The sequence below is a fragment of the Aythya ferina genome, assembly GCF_964211825.1.
Source record: "Aythya ferina genome assembly, chromosome: 4".
In the NCBI taxonomy this organism is placed as follows: domain Eukaryota; kingdom Metazoa; phylum Chordata; class Aves; order Anseriformes; family Anatidae; genus Aythya; species Aythya ferina.
Window position 1 is genome coordinate 35,456,048 of NC_140300.1, and position 23,935 is coordinate 35,479,982.

Here is a 23,935-nt window from a genome sequence, read left to right on the forward strand (position 1 = left end):
CAAAGCATGCTTCCTTTTTCTCTCAAAGTTGCCATTTAAATTGAGGAGCTGGCAGCACATTTCCCATCTCCAGAAACAAGGTCTAATCACACCAGGGCAAGGGATTTGGGGGACATATTTTTTTCCTCACTACAGTAATGAGTATTTTCCACAAATTTATCTTAAATTCTCTTTTCTGCTTTTCTCTAAACTGTCTGTTGATTTTTCCTGTTAAATCATTAGCTTCACTTACCTTTTGCATAAATATCTCTCTGAACACATTGCAAATAAAAATTATTTCAATTTACTGACCATGAAAAGTTTTCCATAATTTAATCAGGGATAGTAACTGTACTTGAAGTTGTGAAATGCCTCAGCTGCAATTTTCCATATAATGAACAATAAACTTTTATATTCAATAATAACGAAGTGTATATTCACTGAGGCATACATTTCTAACCACATAGTTTTGAGGGGAATGACATTTTTAAAAGCAGTTACACTCCACACTAATTAATTTTGAGAACATAAACACTCTGCAAAGTTGCAAAATTACAACACATTATTGTATAATTGTCTAATCATAACAGATTTTTGCTCTGTAAATTTTTTTCCTTATTATTTTCACCACTACTAGGCTCTTGGAGCATATGTATGGATACTAAAAAGCCAATCAGCTATACTGTATGCTTTACATGCTTTGACTTCTGGTGTTTGCAGAACAGTGTGCGTCAAACTGCTGTTCTCACAGCTGTAAAGTTTTAAAACTTAAGAAAGCATTGAACCAGACTCTGTCTTCACATAACTGGAGCTGCACTAAGTTTTGTTTGGGGGTGTTCATCTAAAATACAAAGCTCCAGCTGACAAAACCCAGGTTCCTCTCCACACAATAAAAATGTGGGATTATTCATTATTCTGGACATATAATTAACATGATGATTGGCTCTATGCACCTTTTAAGCAATGAACACTTTATATATATATATATTTCCCTTTTAACTAACACTGTCTAAAATTGCCAGGAACTTAAAAAAACGAACAAACAAACAAACAAACAAACAAAAAAACAGAGCCACTGAGGGAATTTCCAAATTAAGAGGTCCTTGAGACTCCAAAGCAAGCCCCAAAACTGTAACAGACACTCTTCTTTTCATAAAGCTTTCACAATAGCAGAGGCCCAGCTTACAGCTTTTTACTACTGCAGCGCTCGCACTTCAAGGCAGGATACTGTGAGGCCATACAAAGGGAGCCCACAGCTACTGCGCATCACGGACTAATGAATCTTTTTCCATGACAGGTACAGACCTCAGGACTGGGGGAAGAGCCAAACTATCAGAGGAAAAGTTCAGTGAATCTGCAGTGACACAGGCTCAGCATGCAAGATCCTGCAACAGTCTGGAAGATTTGCCACTACGCACAGCCATTTTACTGAGTATCTCATAAATCCTGGTGTATATTTATCTGTCACCATATGTTTCAGTCAGCTCTGTGAGCTATCAACAGCATACATGAACTGAGCTGCTGTCAATCTTTAGGTTGCTTCCTGAAGACAAATACACCTATCAGAGCTGCGAGGAAATTTTGCTTTTGTTCTGTCAAAACCTTGAGTGGTTCAATACCTTACAGGCATTTGAAATGGAGTGGGGAAAGTTTTCTCCAACTCTTATTAAATGCTGTTTATCAAACACAGCATTATAATTCTAACTAATTCCAACAAATTAGTGAATAATCTCACTAATTCTGTTTGAAGTATAGCATGTGAACCTGAATACATTTTCCAGTTATCCACGGTGGACTTTCTCTCTCATTTGTGAAAAACGGGGCACTAGGCTCATTGCCAGAGCTAATGTATAGAGATGCAACTTCACCAGAGCAACACAGATCTTTTCAGCCTCAATTTGCAGAATATGGGGACCTCTAATTTCTCATGCACTTGCCACAAGCCAGCACCGGCTGTTCCTGTGTGACCTATCTATGCTTTTTACCTTTCCTTCAATTTCTTTCCTTGTTTTTGAACCCCAAAGTCTCAGAAGGATTTAAAACCATTATTCTTCTCATCTCATTTCAAATGTCGCAGTATGCATGTCTATGTGTGAGCCAGTCATCTGAACTGCCTCTTTAGCCAACAGAGTGAATAAACACTTCCAGATTACACATTTGACTTATTTTAAAGTCTAACTTGAGCAGAGATTAGTTGTGTGCTAGACACTCCTTTCTTCTCTGCTGACCATGAAGACAGTCTAAATGTCAGATAAATCCCCCTATGGCTAACCCACCTTGTAAAAGAATAGGTTGCTTACAGACACATTTTAAAAGAGGTGCTGCACAGGTCTCTACATAATGTCTTCCTTTCAGTCTCTTTGAGAAGCATACATCCAAGTGAGTTGTTTTAGCCAAACTTGTCCTGACAGTAGGCACAGATTCTGGTCAAGTAACATATTTCACAATAAAAATAAAAATAAAAATAAAAATAAAAATAAAAATAAAAATAAAAATAAAAATAAAAATAAAAATAAAAATAAAAATAAAAATAAAAATAAAAATAGAATGGTTTCTATTAATTCTTTTGGTCAGCAAAATAAAATTATTTTTTTTCTTATTCCCTGAGGAGAATATTTCTGTTTTGACATTTTTCTACTGAAACATTTTGTATTTGAAGCCACACTTTATTTTGAAATTTTCTTGCACTTTAATCACAGAACAAATGCTTCTGGAATGAGCCAACCAAAAAATCAACAGTTCTAGTTGTGAGCTCATGTTCCACATTTAGGGTATTGTCTTGTGGCAGAAGAGAATCTCTTTTGCAACCATATCGAGTCTCAGCATGTGTCTCAGGGCAGTAGTCCTTGCAAAGGTGGAAGTTTTGGGCATCGCAATCTACCTTTCCCTTCAGCTTTTGGCTCATCCCTAGCATACATCCCTAGGGTGCTAATCCACCCTAATTAGGCTACTGGGAAAACAACAAATAGCTCGCAAGCCTTGAAATGCTTGTTCAGGAAAGTCGACATCTCTGGCAAAGAGCTTACTGTGTCTCCAATCAAGACAAAAGGAGAGATTGGATCACCATAATGAACTCTAATTTTGTATTGCTCTAGAAGGATAAAATGAGGGTGAACTAAGGCTCTGAAATCTTTTAGCACAAGAGCTTTAAATTATGCATTTTTTCTGTCAACTGAATAAGCACGACTTTATAAGCATGATTTAATCCAAAAAACAGATGCACTCTTCCCTTAAGACAGAAATCTAAGCCAACTGGCTTGCATAAGCATTTTCTGTGCGTGATTATTGGATGTGGCAGGTTGAAAGAACCAAGAAGCAGGATTTTGAGCCATGGCAGGAGATGCAAAGAACAGAGGTCCAAATCTTCGCAGGAAATAAAAGCAGGCAAGAGAGAATGGTGGGGGAAAATATTCAGCAGTGTTTAATCACAGAGTTCAGGAATCAGGCTATGAATGCAGTGATGACATGTATAAGTGGCGGTCTCTTTGTTTGATTTTGCTGCACGAGCAGCATTGCAAGTTGTTGTGCATCATCCATAGCCATGGTTACAATTTTTACCTAGTAATGATTCCATTGTAATTAATAGATGTTCCCACCACATAAGGCAGAATACTGATGAGGAGTTTGAAGGGTAGACAATAGTTTAACTATCTTTCAGAAAGTCTCACTTTACGTTGAGCAAGCTGCATTCATCATGTTGCTTCTCTCTTAGTTTCCTATTCTTTCTGATTATTGATAAACTGAACTTTCCACTCCAGTAGACCTTTTTCTATATTCTGCTTTGTGTACTGCATCTCCTGCCTTTTCAAGACAGACCGTAGATAGAAGTAAGAGCCTATTATGCTCTCAGTTATCTTTGTTGTCAGACCAGAATGGATGGTCATTCTGTGCATGTTGCTGCAACCACATCCTTGGATTATTAACAACAAATCACAGAGTATGTCTGATATAACTGAAAACCATTAAGTTAGATTTGTTGCTAAAGTATCAGTGCATGTAAAATTTATTGCTGATTGAACTTTTGAATCTGTAGACAGCTTAAACAAGTCACATTTTGTATTGCTCTACTAACCGTAACATTCTCAGCTGTCACTCAATACAGAGACTTTCAAACATACAGTCATTTCCTATTGCTGAGAAGTTATTTTTTACAGTATCTACCAACTAGAGGATAAAATTATAGAAAAAAATAACCTCTACAGGGAAATGCAAAGGGATAAAAAGAGAATAAAAGTAACATGCACAGAAGTCATTGCCTTACTGAATCCTTAAATTGGTGTAAACACTGGCTGTGGCATATAAACACTGTTTTTTCTTAAATGTTATCCTTCCTGTCTATTGAAGAGTTACTGGCAAAAAACACACATATATCAATGGTGGTGGATCAGAACTAACAGGTCCTCATTGCCTAGCTCACATTTGAAAATATGAATATTTGAAAATATTCACCACCTTTCTCTACTCAGAAACCTCCCTGCATATTTCTTCCAGCTGAAATGATGGGAAAATTGTGCATATCTGTGTATTTTTCATACTGATTTTTTATTTTAACCACAGTAAACAGCAATTATGGGTTATATTTTACCATTTAACTGTCCATTGTAAAATAAAACAATTGATTCGATTATTTATGGAGTTGTCTCCAATCTTGAAAGAACACAAGTTTCTCAGAATGGGATTCAAATGAATGAATCAGCCTTCAAGAAAAAAAAAAAAAAAAAAAAAAAAAAAAAAAAAAAAAGAAAGAGAGAGAGATTTTATTTTTAATTTGAAATTCAATTATCTTAAACCTCAGCATAATTATGCCACGTTGCTTATGCCAATGCTTATGCCAATTATGCCAATGCGACAATGAAAGGACAATATCCTCAGCTAATTTTGGATTTGTGAATATACAAGATTGATAGCTTGATAAGGTACAGAGGCTAAATTCTAGCTTTTATTCCATCTACTTAAATAGCATTGATTCAGAAGCAACAGCAACATGTTTGCATGGGTGGAAGCTGGCAGAAAAGGAGGACAATAGGAGCTTTTGAAGTTGACGGTAGGCCAGTGACAAACCTATAATTTCCTTCTTGCATTATTACATATATTTGGAAAAATGTTCTCCCTTGAGATTTCTTTTAATTAGTGTTATTTTGCAGTTTTGGTATTTCCATGGCACTTAATTTTTCCTGACATTTCCAGCTCTTCCTAGGAATTTCATCAAGTTTGTGATTTTGATGCTCAGTTAGAAAATAAACAAACGCATTCATTCTCTCCCTCTAGTCACTCCCTTGTACCTAGTGGAAAGCAGAGAAGCCTGAGGAGCAGCAGAAGATGAAGTAGGACCACAAAAAAAAAAAAAAAAAAAAGAAAAGTGAAAACTGGCTGCTGCCAGCTCCCCACCAACACACACCATATGAGAACAAGAGCCTGTAATTCCATATACGTGCACATGCATATGGATGACTGCAGTGCCACTATGAATAGAAATTTTTGTCTCAGTTGTGAAAAGACATCGTCTGTTTTTGGCTTCAAAGTCAAGATGTCTGTTTTTAGCCTTTCTTCTGTCAGAGACACCTGATGGCTCTGGACTGAATCCCACACTGACAGATCACCAATAGTTAGCTAACTTTTCTGTAGACCATGTAGAGTTAAGGAAAACATTTTAAGTTGTTATCAATGGTTTTCAAAGTTTTGTTAAAGTCTCTTTTTTTTTTTTTTTTTTTTTTTGTTTCATAAAGGAAGATACTGATATGCTGAGAGTTGGTAGAAAAGAATGGAAGAGCTCAAATCCAGGTTGTAGGACAGAGGAGAGATGGACTAGATGCTGTGCACAGAATAAAAACTCTTTAATCCTCACTGAATATTTACAGATAATCAAAACAGAAAAAAAAAAAAAAAAAAGAGAGAGAGAGAAAGACAAGAGAGACATGTAGAGATAATACTAATTTAACTTTTAAAAGAAAACCATGCATTATTTTTTTTCCCCCATTCCAAAACAGAACTTTTAGTAACTGTCAACTTTTGCAAATTGGTAAAGAAATTTAAATTACCACAAGTACTGTATCCGGTTGTCATGTGCCACACAGTGATATACAAGATTAAACAGTAGTCTGTCACTTTTTTTCTCTCCTGTTTTTAAATTGTACCACTCAAAAGCTGCTAACAAGCACTTTAAAGGCAGATATTTGTTTCTCAAAACTATTTACTAAAATTAACATTTTTCACTAGCTACAAGTCTAAAGCTAGGAACTCTGATAAAAATGTCAAGAACAATTTTTTTCCTATTTTCTTCTTGCTTTGAAGGACTAACAAAACCACTACAACCAGGATGAACTGTTTTCTGTTTGTTTTGTTTTTGTTTTTAAATGTACAAATATAGCCATAACAAGATCAGTAACTTTCTCCAAAGTTGGATAAGTACACTGAGATTATGTTACATCACTTCTTTACAGTTTCATACATTGACATAAACCTTAAGAAGCTTGTTTTCTAAAGGGATGTTGACCTACAGAGAAAATAGGAGTTAGGGTTTCTTCAAAAATCTTGGAACATGGTCAAGGAAAAGGGAAACTCTAATTTGATAATATTATTTGTTAGTTTTAAACAAACCATTTCATGTGTGATTGAAGAGGTCCAAAAGAAATTACAGAAACTTGACCACTTGAGCTATTTAAAACTCAATTAAGTAAAACATGAGAAATACACTATATGGAAAAAGGGTGCAGAGGTAACAGTAAAAGAATCAGATGGCTCTGTAGGGTTTTTCAGTCTTTGACTTTAGCATCAGTATGATAAAGAGCAACATAAAGAACAGTCACTGCTACGGCCAAGTAGGAACACACTTTCAGCACAGCCAAGATATGACATTTTCAGGAACATGGAGTGCATCCATTTTGTTCCTGTGTTTGTACATTTCTGTAAGGATAGCCAGGTTTTTGCAAGGCAGAACACAAAGAGAAAGACCAGGAGGCTGGATATGCTGAGTGTAGTCTAGCAGGATATATTGGACTATTGGTTTCCTTCCAGATGCTTTTCAGTGGAACCAGTGTTTCAATGGCCAAGTTTTACTGAGCTCCATGATGTCAAACATAAGGTCCTCTATCACATGACTCAAGAAATTAAGGATAAAAGCTCTGTCTTAAGTGTGATTGTGAATCTGGACAAATTCCTGGTGATAAATTCCTGTTGCAGAATGCATATATTGACAAAAGACACACGGGGGAGGCTGAACTGAAGATAAGTGAAATACAACAAATGTTAAAAAACCATAAATAAACTATTGTAACAATTATTAGTAGCAGAATGTTTTCCATAGGCACCTCAAACTTCCACTGAAATCAGTGAACCATTTTAGGGATAGAGTTCTGCTGGCAAATCTTAAAAATTATTTTAACGGCAATTGAGAAGCCTAACTTTTTGCATTTCTTTTGGTTATGATGGTCTATATGATTGTCCTGTTCTGGTGACCAGCAAGCTACTGAAACACATAAAAGTCCCAAAAGCAGATATAGAGAAACTGCATGGTGTCCCCTTTTTTAAATTGAAAGCAAGTCATCTTAATTATCAAACTTTACACAGAAATCCATCCTCAGAAAGAAAAATAAAGATTAGAAAGTAGTAGCAGACACACAGACTTTTTCCTCTGCAACACAATGAAAGACAATGGGAGGGGGGGGGGGGGGGGGAATCCTGTCTTATTGCTGCCCTGCTTACTATTTATATATCATTTAGTAAAGAATCTGTCATACCTGTCAGAAGTTGAGACTATACCATACAGTGACAGAAGCTGAAATACCAGCTGCAGATTCATTAGTCAACATAACTATAGATTTTTTTCTCTAAAGAAAGCAAACAAAACAAATGACAAGAGAAAATTTTATGCCAAATTAACTTCTCAGAAGAAAAATTGAAAATATATTATCTATGAGAAATTTTCCTTCCTTGACTTCTCCACACCTGAGAAAATATTTGTATATATGTGTATATATATATAGATATAAAAAAAAAAAAGTAACGATAGGTGTGTGCAAGAAAAAGTTTGACTTTTCTCTCCTGCTTAAAACAGAAATATTCACAAAATCTTTGCCAACCTTGTATAGCAGATAGCTGTTTCTTTCACAATACAGAGCTAAAACCAGTAAGATAGAACTGAGTTTACTTTTTTTTTTTTTTTTTTTTTAAGAAAGGAACACTATGATATTTAATTTCTTGCCCATTTTATGAACTCCAGTGTTCAAGAAACGAGTTCTCAGTTGGTTCTCCAGCAAACCAAATCTCTGTATACTTCCTGATAGGCTCCCATCACTCGTAATTTATCAGGCAACCTCTGCTAAAGGCCTTGCTACCATAAACTTGCTACACCTATAATTCTAAACCATAGTATCATATGATTTCACAACCATCTCTTATTATCTTCTACCACACAAAATCCTTTGGATGAATATGCCATACTTACTTAATTCACTATTTTTTTCCAGTTATGGAGAAATAGAGAATGTCAACATACCAGGTTAAAATTCCTTGGAATGTTTGAGAAGAGGACGTATGTCTATAAATCATTTGAAAATGAACATGTACAGATGGTTTTAATTGACATAAGGACAAGATTTATAACAAAAGACAAAAAACAAACAAACAAACAAACAAAAAAAAAAAACAACACTAGTGACTCTTTTAGTCCACCGATTAACCCTTCTGCACAACCTCTGTATGCAACCAATGATGGGACTTGGTGTTTTAAGTACCCTGCTGACAAACTGTACAGTCTTTAAAATGGCTACCACTTGTATGTCTTTTTAATATTTTCAAGGCTAACCTTAGAGAGAGAGACAGAGAGAGAGAGAGAGGTAGGGAGGGAATTAGCTTATTAGCCTTTTACCTAATTTCAATTTTAGACCAATAATTTTAAAAATGCTCTAGACAGTATAGTGCTCTGGGTAATATACTACTACTAAGTAAGACTTGTGAGACTTGAAGCTCTGCTTAATATTAAAGAAGCTGAGTACTTCCTATAACTGTGCTGTTTCTCACATGACTCTGCCAAATGTGACTTTGGGGCTGATGATTCCCAATGCAGGGGTCTGCTTTGCAGCACTTCTTTTGGAAGCTTTAGCCAGAAACATTTATCTGTTTCTAAGGAACAGACAGGGAGAAAACATGGGATTTTGTTCCTGCTGAAAAATAAATAAATAAATAAAAATAAAAATGTATTAATAAGCTTTCCTTATTATTTTTGTTGTGAAACAAAGCATAGGATTAAGCAGAAAGGTTATTCTATGTCAAAAATACTCTTTCAACTACACCTGTAAAAATGTGCCTATACTTGGCCCACCCGGACTCCTATTAAGAAAAAAGACTATGTAAGCAAACTGAGCACAAACTGGAAGTCGGAACTGAACTGCAAATTTCCCTGAAGACCCCTACTATTCTCAGCCCACTGTAACATGGAGATGAGCAAAACATCTCCTCTAAGTATAAGAAGAGAACTTGTAATGACACTTTTTATCCTCTGTGACACTGACTTATATCTCAAGGAGTGAAGCTGTGACTGGATGTAGGGTCTGGAAGTGTGAAGATGGAGACCAATTAGAGACTAAAGGAAGACATTTTGTAGGAGGAATCAAGAGTGCAGCTGGGCCTGCTCAACAAATACCAAGGATGGAAACAGACAGAGCAGCCTGTGGAAATGGGCTAATGGAAATATGTGTGGGAACAGAGAAAGGAAGTGCAAAAAAAAAAGTCTGTACAGGGGCTGTAGCATTGCTCCAGACTACCAAAATTACCAGTTTGTCAGTAGGAGCAAATTTACCGCTTATCTCATGATATGTGGAGATATTTTCAGAGGTGTCTCTAGCAACAATACAAGCAGTGTAAGCCATGAGGTTTTATAAGATGGGAATCCAGTATGGTAAATTAGTGCCCATTGTTGAAAGCAGGATTAGGCTACCTGAATACCTGAAAATTCTGCAGCAGAGGTAGTGAGAAAATTAAATTTCTCTGGAAAATGCACAGACCTCCTGTGGCCATTAGCAGATATCTAGAGAGGCATGAGATATGGAAAACAGGAACTTCCTGTCCCAAATCCAGTGTCTGTGATCAGTGTTTTTCCTTTTTATTCCATGAGGTTACCTGATAACTTTCAGATTCTGAGTAAATTTTAAGCACCCACTGTGTCCCAGGCTACGCTATTCCTTATGTGAAGTTACATCTTTTGGTTAGTTTTGAGCCTGTTGCTGACCAAGCCCTAACTCCTGTATTAAAAGAAACAAGGTGTAATCATTCCCCTCTTCCACTCCCCTCTCCATCACATTTATGATTTTACAGACTTTTGCCCTTCTGTGGCCAAAATGTTCTGCAATTTTATCAATGAAGCTGCATCAGAGGAGGTTCAGATCAGATATTAAGAAAAGGTTCCTCAACAAGAGGGTGGTCAGGCACTAGAACGGGTTGTCTAGGACAGCAGTCATAGCACTGAGCCTAAACAGAGTTCAAGAAACATTTGGACAATACTCTCAAATATATGGTATAATTTTTAGGTAGTCCTGTGTGGAGGCTGGAGTTGGACTTTATGATCCTTGTGGTTTCCTTCCAACTCGGGATATTCCATGATTCTATGATATGACTGTAAATAGCTATGAAAATCCTGGTTCCTTGCATCTATGTCCCAGATTCGGTGTTTTCATGCAGGTATTACATATGAGCTTTGAAGATAGATAGATAGATAGATAGATAGATAGATAGATAGATAGATAGATAGATTTTTTTTTTTTTTCTAAAGGGTGAGTGGAGAAATATCCTTCTGGAAAAGCTCCATAAAGAGACATTGAATATTTAGCCCTGGTTCACATAGTGAGAGAGCAGAGGAAGACTGTTACTTTGACAAGAGAAAAAAACTTATGAAGAGCCTCAAAGGTGACAATAAGAAATTTGAATTTGGTGCCAGAAAGCTAACTGAGAATATCAGTGAGGAAAGAAGTATGATTACTCAAAAGTTAACAACTGTGTTCATTATGGGTAGGTGAAATGGAGTCAGGGATAGTAATGTGGCTACAGCCACAATAAATAAAAAGGTGGATTATAGAAAGGCCTTTGTGTGTTTGAGACAAAGTTAGCACAAGTACTAATACTAAAAATAAAATACGAGGCTCAAAAAATATATATTTTTACGTGTGTGTGTGCATTTCCTCCACCACACATATTCACTGTCAATCAAGACCTGGGGCAGAGCATATTGGGGTGATCTTGCCCGTACCAAATCACACAGTAAACAGCAATATCACATCATGAGATTTCAAATAATAGGGTTTTCCAGTTGTCGTGGTTCCGCTCGAGTGGGCAGCCGAGCTCCACCACAGCTGCTCTCTCACTCCCCCTCCTCAAAGAGGAATGGGGAGAAAATATGTGAAAAGGGGCTCAAGGGTTGAGATAAGGACGAGAAAATCACTCAGTAATTATTGTAACGGGCAAAACAGACTCGGCATAAGGAGATAGTAAGATCTATTGCCTATTACTAACAAGCGAGAGAAGTGAGGAAACAAAGGAAAAAGCAAACCAAAAGCACCTTCCCCCCCATCCACCCTCTTCCACCTCCTCCCCCCGAGCGGCGCAGGGGAACGGGGGAATGGGGGTTATGATCAGTCTACAGCACTTCTTCTCTGCCGCTCCTTCTCGGTCACTCTCGTCCCCTGTGCTGTGGGGTCCCACCCACGGGATGCAGTCCTTGATGAACTGATCCGGCGTGGGCTTCCCACAGACAGCAGCTCTTCCAGAGCTGCTCCAGATATGGGTCCGTACCACGGGGTCCATCCCTCAGGAGAAAACTGCTCCAACCTGGCTCCCCTACGGGCAGCAGCTCCTGCCGGGTCACCTGCTCCTGCGTGGGCTCCTCTCCACGGGCTACAGGTCCAGCCCGGAATCTGCTCTGGCAGGGGTCTTCCACAGGTGGCAGCCTCCGTCAGTGCAGGGCCACCTGCTCCACCATGGTCTCCTCCACGGTCTGCAGCGTGGAACCCTGCTCCACCGTGGTACTCCATGTGCTGCAGGGGGACATCCTGCTTCACCATGGTCCTCACCACAGGCCGCAGGGGACGTCTGCTCCGGCGCCTGGAGCACCTCTCCCCCTCCCTCTACACTGACCTTGGCACCTGCAAGGCTGCTTTCTCACTCCCTTGACTCTCCCGGCTGCTGTGTGGAGCAGCGTTTTTTTCCCTGTCTTAAATATGCTCTCACAGAGGCGCAAAACAACATCGCTTATTGGCTCAGCTCTGAAAACAATGGGGCCCTTCCCAAACATGGGGCAGCTTCTAGATCTTTCTCACAGAAACCACCCCTATGGCTCCCTGCTACCAAAACCTTGCCACGTAAACCCACTACACCAGTGTACTCAGAAAGCAAGACAAAGAAAGAGGCAGGCATTAGACACCCTGAATCAAAACCTATTCAGACCATTCTGTGTTTCTGAACATCAGCCCTTACAGGACTTGCTATCATGCAGGACTATCATCTTAACAAGCAAAATCTTGAACAAGTAGTGTTAAAAGCATTTGTATGGGCTCTAGATAGCCAGTATTACAACTCTAAGAGACAGCAGATTAGGCAAAACAACAAGATTATTACAGATTCCCTAAACAGAAATTAAATGCTAGTAACCCTTCATAACTCTGGAGAAAAAAAAAAAAAAAAAAAAAAAAAAAAAAGATCTCCAAAACAGGCAGCTTTTCACCAAAAGGCCTGTTTGGATCTTTGTCTGTTTTCAAGATTTCAAGAGAGCTATGTACATCTTCCATTGCTGAAAATGAGATCAGTCTTGGGTTCCAAGCATAAGTCCAGAAGCCATTATACTTAATAACAAAAGACATTACATACAAATTATGCGGGAATGCCTATTTTGGGGGCCAATTTTAATATTTTATATTTAGACAAAGTATTCTGGAGAATGTTTCCAAGTTACCAGAAGATAAATACATTATGAAATGATACCAAACAAATACAAAATGCATCCTTTCCAGTATAAATATGTGAGCAAATAATCCAAAAGTTCATGAAGTTCAACTTCAGGAAATTTCAGTCCACTTTCACTTCTGGTCCAAACTTTAGAAAACTTATTTTAAACCTTTTAGAAGGTTTGGAGAAGGCAGATGCAGCATTTCGGTTGATGTTTACTGTTGCTGTAATGGCCACTGTTTGGGGGATGACTTACTAAAGTACAATGAAGCATTTTAATTGTTAAGACTCAGCAAAAGTTGACTACTTAATTCCACTTTGTTCCTTTGAATAGTACTCTAGATATCCTAGTGTTTCACACAGCAGCCCAAATAAACCTGAAAGACTATGGTGTATATGTTGTCAAGAGAGGAAGAAGTTGACTACAGCACTATAAACTTCTGTACTAACACCTTTGTTTGATAGAGAGAGCAGTACATAAAAGCCAATGGTAACATTCCTTCTCCACAAGAACAAGCCAAATAGAGGACAACAAATAGAGCCAAACGGAGGACAACCAGGAGAACATAACTTATGTGGGAAAAAAATAATCTATAGTACCCAATACCTACAATACAAGCTCTGATATTATGGTAAGATTTGGGTGTTACTTAATGCATTGCTGCAAAACCATAGGTGTTTTGAAGTGCATATTGGCCCTTTAAATCAGACCATGCAATTTCATACAAACCTCTGGATAGAAAAGAAATTAAATATACTACAGATCATGTTACATAAACTGTGGAACAGATGCTTTATATTTATTTTTTATTCTTGTATAAGGTTTTACTCATTCCTAATCAACTGTTTATATGACTAAAATTTGGATTAAATTGAAATGATATGTTTTATTTGAAGTTTTGAAAGCATGCAATGCCCATAGTTGTCCTGGCATCATTTAAAAAAAAAAAATGAAGTAATTAAAACATTTTCCAGTCTAATAGGGAAGACAACAAAGTTGAGCATGCGGTACAGCAACATTTTACTATTATATGCACTGCTGTATCTGGCAATTAAAATCCATCAGCTTCTCATGCCACAAAGGAAACAGTATCAATCCTTTAAGTACAATAATATATACACATCAACATACATCAATTACATACATCATGTGAAAGAATAAAATATATCAAGAATTTGCCATAAAATAGATTGTATATTTGGATTTATTTTCTGAAAGAAAAGAATTAAAGTTGATTAAAGGAATTTAATCAATTTTACTGTTTTAAAAAGTAAAAGCCAGAAGCCTGCTAGAATAAATATTTTTAATCAACATTGAAATGAAAAATGTAAAATGATTTATGGCATAAATTGCAAAAGGGGACCTTCATCCAAAATCATCCTGCCTTTAAACTTCAAAGGTCAGCCTATTTAATAGGTTCAAAATTACCAAGGAAATGATTCCAAGAACTTTTTAATGGCCATTAGTACTCAATGGTACAACACAGAGATTTTTTGAATTGTCAGATTATTTCACTTCAAGAACCAGGCAAAAGGCTTATCAGTAGGCTCACAGCAAATGGTGGGCATGTTGCTTAAATGACAATTATATGCCAAGGAAATAGAAGATATAGTACAGTTGTGACATTCTGTTTTATACTGTGGGGTCTAATGTTTGTTGTGAGGCTTACAGCACCTGCAGCAAAATGCTCTTTGGAGTAGATGTTATTCAAGCCATCTAAACCTGCCATGTGTTTGGCCTTCAGTTATGTGGGACAGCACTTGCTGGCCCAGGCCAGACACCCTGTATTATTCTTAGCAGGTTTAAGATGAACAGTGAAGAAATGATTTATTCTTAATATTTCAAATGTGACAAATTTCAGAGGAAAAAGCACCTAGGAAGGGGAGAAATATCCACATGCATGTCTCTCAGGCTGGGTACTTACAACCAGCATGCTCTGGAGGAGCTGAGTTTGCAGCTTGGCTCCAAGCACCTGAACAGCCCCATTTCCCTTATACATCCCAGGACCGCACCACTAAGCTCTTGTAAGTGTGCCCAGTATCATGATGTACCCATCAAGCAAATTTACTACAGTTTCAAACAAAATTCCTGCAAATTATTACTCTTAGAGATATTTTCCCTCGATGTAAATAAAACCTAGTAAAAGTAGGAAAGAATAAAAGACTGTAATGATTCAAAATTATCAGTGAGTTATATCTGTCCCATACTCTTTCCAAGGATGATATGATTGTTCTGGCTATAACCTGGTAAGTGTATCACAACATTTCAGCAGATAGAAAACCTCCTCCTTTGACAAAGTCAGGAACCATGAGGCATTTATACAACAGTATGCATGGTACATGCCTGCAATCCCATGAGTATAACAAAGAAAAAACAGAAGCTCTCAAACTGTGAAGTTCAAGTACAGACTTTCCCCAGATTTAAAGATAGCTGAAACCATATAGTGTTTCAACACAATAGAAGGTTTTGAGCCAGACGCAAATTTTGGCTACATAAATGACTTTGTGAAATTCAAGAGTTTTCATGAAATAGGCTTTGGTTTGATATACAAACAAGATAAGGACTAGCCACAAAGTTCATATCTGAATTTGGGCACAAACTAAGTCTGGGCTAAGATCTACATAGTCCAAAATGAGAGAAAATTGACATTAATTTACTCTTTGGGACAGATGGTACATCTGTCCCAAAAAGAAAACAATACACTCTGGATGAAAGTGAGTATTTTGCTTCTCTTTTGTCAAAGTACACAATTGTGATGTAAAAAATGGCAGTGTAACAGACTCCACAACAACCCTTAGGAAAATTCTCCAGTGATAATTAATAATGTGCTCCTTCTTTCTAATATTAATTTATCCAAGTTTTCAACTTGTAGTCATTGGATCTTCTGACAACTTTCTCTGCTAGACTGGTGATCCCAATTTTCAAGTTTTATTCACCTTAGAAGTATGTATCAACAATAACACCTTGTCATAGTAAGACTAAACAATATAAACATGAATGCAAAACATAGATATTTCCTAATGCTTTCTTTATCCTGGCATTTGTTTTCTGATCAGATTTTGACTATCCAACCTGAAAACTTAATGCTTGGGCACACTTAGAACCCAATAACCACTGTATCAAGACCAAATAAAATGTGTCTTGAGATTCCTTTGCTTATTTGTGTATGGATCATATCAGCTGTTTTGGCCACAGCAGTGGCCCAGAAGGTAACAATCAATAATTATCCATTTTCATTTCCAAATCTTTATTCATTGTTTCCAAAATTGGGACCCCTCTCCTGTAATTACAGCTGTCCCCTTAGCTTGTAGGTGTAGGGAGAATTTGGCCATATTCAGACATGCTATTTGTTGTATCCAAATGACCGTATGATTTAGATTTTCCTTTCTCATTAATCACTCCCCAGTTTTTATGCCACTATTACACCATTAGGAAAACTGCTGAATTTTATTCCAGCATGTTAATATGGACAAATGTTCGAGTTAATGCCAATTAAGTAGCATCAATACCTTTTGCAGACAGTATCATGATTATGGTTATGGAGGGAGATGGTATTTCCACCAGAACAATAATCACAACATGACCTTGGTAACTTTTAAAACTCCAAAACCATCAAGCAACAAAATCTGCCAAGTTATAAGGTTAGTCTCTTGTCAAGGAGAAGATATGGAGCAAGACAGGCACTAAGAATTTTTGCAAAGTTCTCAGGTTACTTTGTCATTCTTCCAATTCTCCTTTTCCAACCCCCCATCCAACATTATGGGATGAAACCATGTGAAGGAATGAGTTGGAAAAATCTGAAGGATAACTTGAAACTCTTCTTGGCGTCTGGAAAATTCTGAAATCCGTCCTATTTAATTACACCACAGCTTGTATAACACTTTGGCTGCATTTCCCTTTCTGGTTTGTTTTGTTTGTGTTACTAAGAATATTTGCATGAAAACAGGATATTTGTTTATTAAGAGTTCATCATCTCCTGCTGTGTATTCCCTATTTTAAGTCATATTCCTTAACATTTATTAGCAGAAGGAGACCATAAATTCTCTTTCCCGTAAATGTTCCTAATAATAAAATGAACAAAGGAACTGAAGTGAAGCAGAGATATTCAGAAAGAAAGAAAGAGTGAGGAGCAGAGATTAGATGATACATACTATAAACATAATTTGTGTTTTTCAGAGCAACAGCATAATATATTTTCCATACTGTGTGAACTTTTCTTTAATATTTTTTATCCACTCCTCCATTACCAAGCAGTCATTCCTTAAACTAGTCAGACATACATGATAGTCCTACCTTGCCATCAGAAAGCAAGTGAAAACTCCCCCTCGGCCCTTTTAATTCTGCTGATGTGTTCTGAAAAGGGTGGCAACCTACAAGAGAAAAATACAACATGGGAAAGAAGTATTCATATTGCCCACACAGCTGGCACCCTAGATATGGAGTATCAGAAGAAAAGATTAAAGTGTTTGCCAAGAAAAGACTAAGCAAGCCTCAAGTACAGTCTTGGGTTCAGCTTTATACCGTCTTCTCATTTATCATTTTCCTTCAGAATATGGTTTGCATTTCCAAGATGTACTAGATTGATAGATTCTCACATGACTGAACATGTTTACAATTTTGAGGGCTTTTTTTAGCACTAAAATCTGCAAAGATCTACAAGTAGTTGGCTGCAGAAAATGAGTGAGGAACTATTCTGAAGTACTAAGCAGTAGTCCAGACCATTAACATATACAACACACACCCAAAGGATTTCTACTTACTCTTTGCAGGATAAAAATGCAGATTACATGCAGTTGCTAAGCATTTTCAGGGCTAGACATTTATAAATCTGGTGATATTCTTCTTCCAAATAGGAATCTAGACATAAGAAAAAGATGTAAGAAAAGGGTTGGGAATGATTCCACCACTCTGGCATACAGTACTATCAGTATTATATGATCATATCTTCAGAAATGTTCAGCAAACAAAAACCATCTAAAAATAGGATAAATATTCCCTTTTGGAAATTGGGTGATAAGCCTCATTGGGTGTTAAAATCTGTCTGCCTATACTGGTCCCAGATAGTTTAAAGCCAAGGACCCACTCGTTGCAATTAAAGAGGAATATTTTAAATGCCGTCCCAGGACAAATTATTTTTATTGGTTTGATGTGAAGCTGAGATGTCAGTTGTATCCCTTTCCTTTGTCTTTCTTGAAGCATTGCTTTGTTATGGCTAAAGTTAGGTTCAAACCATTCTGGCCTTCTAGACCACTTATTTTCATTGATAGAGGGACAAATTCAGCAGCTATACCACATATCTCCTCAACTTGTGCAAGCTTCACACAAAAAAAATCAGACCAAAAACAATTTCAGTTAAAACCCTAATAGGTACAATGGGTTTGACAAGAGAAAACAAGAAACTGAATAGGGCATTTATGTATCAGCCCAAATATATGTGATATTCTTGGCACCTGTTTTCATGGGATATTTGTTAGCTACTTCAGGACTATCCGAAGCGTTATGATGGATCGGATCCCAACTGCTTCAGCATGCTTGTCTGACAGTGTCCAGCACTGAACACAAACAACTCCATGTTAGACAGATATGAATTAACCCACTCCCTAGAAAGGCCAATTGCTAAAGACAGGCTTATATTGTGAAATGATAAGACCTTTTCTTTATGTCCCCCCTACACAAAGAATGCACCAAAAATAACTAAATAAATAGAATCCTGAAATTACATGAGAAATTAACATTTTCATAAGCAATTCAAGCTGGTGGGCTCAGTGGGGAGTTCATCCCCACCTGGGATAAACTCCTTTTTGGAGTAAATCCATGTAGATAGACACACAAAGTGCCATAGTGAATTCCAGTAGCTCCCTCTGTTAAAGCAGCTGGGTAAACAGGACTGCACTCTTGTTTTACAGCTTTAAAAGCTTGCTCAAATCAAACTCTACTGGAGGTGAACCCTGACATGCCTTCACTTTCTTCACTTTGTTCTGTCAGGAGGGCTGAGGACAAGACCACTACTGGTAGTTCCTTACCTTCAGTGGTCTTTCCATGCTCTTTAGGACAGAGGCAGAGAGGTGTAGGCTAGAAGAACATGAATTGCTCGAATCTTAATTGGAGACTTGATTATCTGCCAGATCATTCCAGAACTGGTAAGGAATCAAAAGGTATTAAGCCACATTTTAGACTCAGGCCTTAAATTATCTGGATTTTACATTTACAATAAACTACATGCTTTATATTTCTATATATAAAATTCCATCAGTAACCACTCAAGCCAACCACTTGCTAACACCAAATTATTGCCATGACCAGAAGTGCAGATTATTTAACGGTATTAGAATTTGAACAAAGAAGTCATAGCAGTATTCCAAAACTTAAACAACAAATTTTAGAGACAAAAATCTTCTCAGTCTCAGGTACCTGCTGTGAAATTCCTAATTCCAGATTTATACTACTAAAATACAATGGACTTACTTTCACAAGCAATGAGACTTCACAAGTTCCTCTGTGGACAGAGGTCTAAAGAACTTGAACAATCCTTATTTAGGATAATCTCAGCTTTACAACACTTGCTATTTTCCATTGTAAGGATACAAAGTGCTAACTATTACATCTGATGTATCTTGTTGGGAATTCGGGACCTGCGTGACTTATGTTAAATAATATTTGGATATTTCTTATTTTTCTTGGACTCACCTACCCATTTGCCTTGGTGCCAGAACGAGGAGAAAATTAAGAAATATTTTAAGACATCCCAGTTCTCAAACCATTTTAGTTACAGTCATGAGTGTTTTCTCATTACTTGACTCCAGCAAAATGAGGCCAACATGGTTCATGCAGACATGGAAGTAGGGACCATATTTTATTTTAGAAAGATTAATGGTCATCATAACCAGAGAAAGCAGATTCCTTGCACTGTGACATGAATGGCAGAGAATATAGCTATGGCATAGGCCAAGACATATTTTTGCCTGGATGCTCACCCTCAACTTCTGGATTAGTATCGAGTTGTTGGCATATTAAGACCAAGCCTTACAGTAGGATCTGTTTGTAGACTCTATTCTTGTGTGGCATCCCATTAAGTTCAGTGGGATTATACATTGAATAAAAGTTCAGTGCAAGATCAGAACTTTGATTGCAAGCTTGTTGTGGCAACAAGGTTGTCTAATTCTATGTTTTATAAAGTGCTGCAAACATCTATAAAGCTATATAAAAGCATAATAAATAAAGTGACAACAGAAGCAATAAAACAAATGTAAGGCTAGTTGATGTAAGCAGTCAGTAGAAGAACAGCAGTGTTGGATGCAGAAACTAACTGCCATACATTTAGCTACTGGAAACCATGTGTGTCATATCAGGCAGCAGCAGCAGCAAAAATGCCTCATCCATAACGCATACTTATCCTAACATTTTGCCAGGTTTGTGTTATTGGCCTGTACCATTAGGTACTGTGTGCATGGTATTGCAGTCTCATGCATATCATCCTCTTTTACTGTACTAAACTTAATTAGGGAGTTTGGTGACATCCAACCCAGAATGCTAATTTAACCAAGGAAAACAGCTTTTCTTCAGTGGTTTTGCTACCTATGTATTTACAAAACATAGAAGATTTAGTAAGCAGAATGACAATTACAACAGAGTCTAAAATTCCTCTACAAAGACGTAGTAATAACCTACTACAATTTTGTGAGTATCTGCCACTTGGTACACTCTAATTCATAATGCAGAAAAAAAATATATGCTTTTTATGACTATGCCAATCAACTGCATAGAGTCATCAGTTGAAGCTTATCAGAACCCAATAATCTCTACATGCAAGTAATCAGTATGCACATCTCTTCACCTGAAACAGTATTTCAGCAAAGAACTCAAATCTGGCAGAGCTCCTTTAGTAGCCAGATGAGAAAACCTGAACTGGCCCATGTAAGAAGCGAATTTATTTTTATTTTTTTCCTGATAATGTTATATATGAGACCAAGTGAAAGATTCAGATTTGTACTTAGAATTTCCCAATGCTTGGAAAGGCTATTCCAGTGTTTGGAGATTTGTCTCTGGACAAAATGGAGGCATATAGAAACACAGAATCATAGAATCATTTACGTTAGAAAAGACCTCTAAGATCAAGTCCAACCATTAATCTAGCACCAAGTCTACCACTAGACCACGCCCCTAAGCACCACATCTATTTGTCTGTTGAATACCTCCAGGAATGGTGACTCATCTGCTCCCCTAGGCAGCCTATTCCAATGCCTCACAACAGTGAATAATTTTTTTCCTAATATCCAACCTAATCCTCCCCTAGTGCAACTTGAAGCTATTTCCTCTTGTCCTATCACTTGTTGCTTGGGAGAAGCAACTGACCACCACTCTGCTACAACCTTCTTTGAGGTAGTTGCAGAGAGTCATAAGGTTTCCCCTGAGCATCCTTTTCTGTAGGTAAATACACCTATATACAGGTATTCTTTATATATACATACCTCAAATCAGATTCTACAAAAGAACTATCACTTAAATATTAAACAGAGAATAGAGTAACTTTGATTTCTTTTTTTTTTTCCTGTATCTTGAAATCCACTGACAAAATAGAGATAGATAAACTTGAGGTATCTTCCTTAAGAAGGATTTTCTTCTTTAAGACGGCTTCAAGACAGTCTCAATCATCATGAATCACATAGAAAAAATGGTGATGCAGATCCAAAACTCTGTGTACAAATATGTAATCTCAACAAGTTAAAGCTAGAACTCTGTAAAAGCAATGGTTACTAATAATAAACACTTACATCTACATTATCGTGCACTACACACCAATGTGAAGAGTATTTAAGTGTGAAAAAGTTGTAGCTGAGGACCCAAATTCCACACATTTGAGGGATAATGCTTTGGGCCTTTCTGATTTTTTGGTTTGCTTTTTTGTTAAACTTTGGATCAGTCTTCCCATGGCCTGGAAGTCCTGTATCAGCTGGAATACATTAGCCCCAGTGCTGTAGCGTATCTTCCAACATAGTTTCATCTGAAAGGAATCCAGTTCTTGTACTCCAAGATCACTTGCCAATGCATATCAAAGCAAGAAAAGTGGGGACAACTGGGAGACTGTTTGAAAGTATACACATGGGTTGAACTAAAACATACAGGTAGATGCTCCCCATTTACGTTCTTCAACAAACACATTGCAATGTGGAGACTGGCAGAGTTCACAGAGCCTTTTCTACTGGTTTGCAGGAACAACGACGTTTGGTATGGTCCTTGTATAAAAATTAATAATAATAATAAATCATATGAACAGAAAACTAATACAACATTATTCCTTCCCTCCAATACATATTTTCCACATACCAATTGGTCAGGCTTCAACAACAGGTTTGCTATGTAAATGTAAATGGAAACAAGAGATAGTCTATGCAACTATGAAATGAATAAACTGATTAGTTACATCATCTTTCTGTTAGGTTATGATCACATTACAGAAAAGTCTGAGAAATCCTACCCTAAGAAATTCCTATGTCGTTTCCTTTCAAGCTTCTTCAAAAATGATGCAGTGTGCTGGCTCCAGTATTATGGAGGGAGACTACACATTTATCTTGATTTACTTAACCTTATCAGAAAGGAAAAAAAAAAAATCTTTACATTAAAACAGTTTGGTGTAATGACATAGATTGTCCTCTTGTGAGCATCAGTATATAAAACACGAGGTAACTTTTTTTTTTTTTTTTTTTTTTATGGAAAACTAAAAATTCCTCCATATGCCCTCTTCTGTAAAATCTAAACATCTGCTTAGGATCCTGATGCAGTAACACAATATAGCTGCAGCTTTCACAGTTACAAATAAATACATCTTAAAACAAAGTACCATAAAACTGTTTCTCCTCCATTTGCCTGCCAAATTCAGAGTTCAAAAATCTCTGACCTGGGTCCTCTAATCAGTTTCTGACCTCTCTTGGGAGCTGCATAGGTGGAGGGAACCAACCATTGCTGGTACTACTCCATCCTCTCATAGAAGAGTTCTCCCAGGTACACATGATCCAGAAATACTTCGTGCTTCCCACTCCCAGCCCTGAGAAAAGAAAAGGTGTTGGAGGAAATGGGAGTCACGCTAAGTCTGTGGCCAAGGTAGCAGAGCTCAGAAGGAAGATCTACTTAAAGGACTGAAATTTAGCTGTGCAGCTCAAACCTCCTGTGGATTTTGTTTGATAAGCAGGACTCACAGGCATTAATGTTGTCTAGTCAAAATCTTGCCTAAATACACCTTTGATCTGGCACACTATGCTTAAGTATACCCACCAAAGACACCATAATAGATATGAAAACCTGAAAATGTTTTTAGAATACTAAAAACAGAATGGTTACAACAAATAGAGCCTGGGATCCAATTAGACAGAACTAGCAGCTGTATTCTAACATCTTTCTGCTCAGTATACACCTTGTGAACTGAAACAAAATCTCACAATGCTTCTTCAGACACATCCTATGAGTAGTGTTTGTGCTACTCCCATCTCACAAATACATAGATGAAGACAAAATAATACTTAGTAATTTACCGTGTGTATATAGGAAACAAAAAGGAAAAATAAGAAAGATTTTGATTGTATTTAGTTTCATGCTAATACCAGATCATAAATCTCTTTAAGTCACTGTTGTGACAGGTTCCTGTTACCTGGGGCTGTGAACCAAGATCATGGAACTATTTTAAAACTATATTTTAGAGTTATTCATGAGAGCTTAATTTGCAATTGGCTTAGCCAATGACATTTCTCTACATTATTTAATGTGTCATATTTGTCCGTCAAGGTAAATGAATGGAAAGATATTTTATTTGATCTTAAATATCAATTCACCTTGTCAATATCATAGTATTCAGGCAGGTGTTCTAAAAATAATCACCTTTAAGTTTGGAAGGCTTTTTACCTAAGTGCGTTTTGTTTCTCTCTGATAACGCTGATAAATTATTTCTGATTGCAGTTACCTAGTATGAGTTATGCAGTTAGCAGCTCTTCATAAAAGGACTAACCCCCCAAACCTGCTATTTTATTGTGGGGG

General features: G+C 37.1%; 1 protein-coding gene across 1 annotated transcript in view; it reads right to left on the reverse strand.

Moving 5' to 3' along the window:
• The window catches only part of LOC311436696 (uncharacterized protein), a 65,296-nt gene extending 47,564 nt beyond the window's left edge, over positions 1 to 17,732 (reverse strand). The window contains exons 1-2 of the mRNA XM_084519056.1: positions 17,671 to 17,732; positions 17,204 to 17,280 (exon numbers count right to left, since the gene is read on the reverse strand). The gene's annotated coding sequence lies outside the window, so the exon portion shown is untranslated. The remainder of the gene's footprint in view (positions 1 to 17,203; positions 17,281 to 17,670) is intronic.
• Positions 17,733 to 23,935: the final 6,203 nt, after the last annotated feature.